General features: G+C 38.4%; 1 pseudogene; it reads right to left on the bottom strand.

Annotated features, from left to right (window-relative positions):
• Positions 1-576: 576 nt before the first annotated feature.
• Positions 577-1,317, bottom strand: LOC114759132 (22.7 kDa class IV heat shock protein-like; annotated as a pseudogene).
• Between the last annotated feature and the right edge of the window lie 412 nt (positions 1,318-1,729).

Genomic DNA, 1,729 nt, shown 5'->3' with positions numbered 1-1,729 from the left:
TCTTCCTTCCCCTCCTCCCACTTCCCCCTCTATGCCTTCTCTTTTCTTGCCCCTCTCTCTCTCTTTTCTGCTTCTCCCTTTCCTTTTAGTAACATCTCTTTCTTTCCCTCCTCGTTGTTAAGCTAAACACGATGTAAGCGATTATAATAAGTATCAATGATAATTTTTAAGAAAAATGTAACTAAACATGAAAAAAATAATAACTCAATTTTACATTTATAATCAAATTAAATATTCAACTTAACAAACAATAATTCACCATTTTTATTAGAAAAAAAACTTTTAATACCTATACCAAAGACCAAGAAAGTACTTATTATTAAGCATTCACACATGCATCAAGTAACCCCACGCTTGCATTTTCTAATTTCTTGCTTATAATGACTTTTAAACAGCATTTTCACTCATAGTTTACAAAATCAAAAAAAATTCTATCAACATTTCTGATTTCAAACATAACGGAACGGTAAGGAGATTCCTTAACAAAAACATCAAGATCATCACAAGTTAAAGAACGAACTCGTATCAAAACCCAGACTAACACTTTCTTTTATTTCATATTATATTACCCTCTTGTTAGGTAGATTCAAACGAAAACCTCAAGAACAGTACAAAAGAACAAAATCCAGATTCATGTGATCTTCTTCCTTAATTCTTACGCTGAAGCCTTCGTAGCCTTCACATCTTCTCCAGAAGCCGCTTGATCCTCAGCAATGTTAATCACTTTAGTTTGCCTCTTCGTCTCTTCTTTGTGCTTCGGCACAACAATTCTCAGAACCCCATCTTCAATTCTCGCTCTGATCTGATCCAAATCTGCATTCCCAGGCATTCTGAACTGTCTCCAGAACTTCCCATTGGTCCTTTCAGCTCTGTGCCATTTCTCGCCCTCCACTTCGCCCTCCTCCTTCCTCTCCCCGCTTATCCTCACCACTCTGTTCTCCTCCACCTCGATCTTCACGTCCTCCTTCTTCATCCCCGGTGTCCACCGCGATCACGTGCTCGGTCGGCGTCTCCTTCCAATCGGCACGTGCGAGAGCCAGGGGAGTCTCAAGGTTTCGAGGAATGTTCAGCGGAGATTGCTCCAGGATTCTGAACGGATCGTCCGATGGGAACATTGTGTCCCACAGGCTTCTCGTGTAGGGAATTAGGGCTTCGCCGGTATGGAAGAGAAGAAACATTGATGCTATAATCAGGAAGAAAGTTGAAATCGGAATTTTCGAAGCCATTGCTGGGTGGTAGTTTTTCACGTACGCGAGAGCAGAACAGATTTTGATGCAGAAGAAGTTGCGATGTTGTTGATGATATCCGCACAACGAAGATGAGCGGCGAAGAAGGCGTTCTTATATAGTAGCAGGAGTGGGCGTCTGGAATTTTCTTGAGATTTTCCGAGAAAAGGAGCGAAACAGAGACGTCTAGGACTGTCTAGAGAGAGAAGCTGGAGTTTCGGTGTTGGAATGTTCCGGAAAATGCTAAAAATAGATTGTTAGTCTGGTGCTTGATACACGCGCTACTCCGGACGAAGAAAAAAAAAAATAAATAAAAAACTACATAATTATTAAAAAAAATCGAAATTAATATTTATTTATTGAATTTTTTAATTCCAAATAAAATTATTTTAAAAAAGAACAAATTATGAACTAATTAAAGTTCATTAATTAATCACCAACTTGTATTATTACAGTTAATAAATAATAAAGGCTAATCTCTTATTCCAGAGAAATTAGTCTCT

This window comes from Neltuma alba, unplaced genomic scaffold (genome assembly GCF_004799145.2).
Source record: "Neltuma alba isolate B1F8T4 unplaced genomic scaffold, ASM479914v2 tig00010791_pilon, whole genome shotgun sequence".
In the NCBI taxonomy this organism is placed as follows: domain Eukaryota; kingdom Viridiplantae; phylum Streptophyta; class Magnoliopsida; order Fabales; family Fabaceae; genus Neltuma; species Neltuma alba.
The sequence above is the reverse complement of the archived record's forward strand: the minus strand, read 5'-3'. Positions and strand labels throughout refer to the sequence as shown.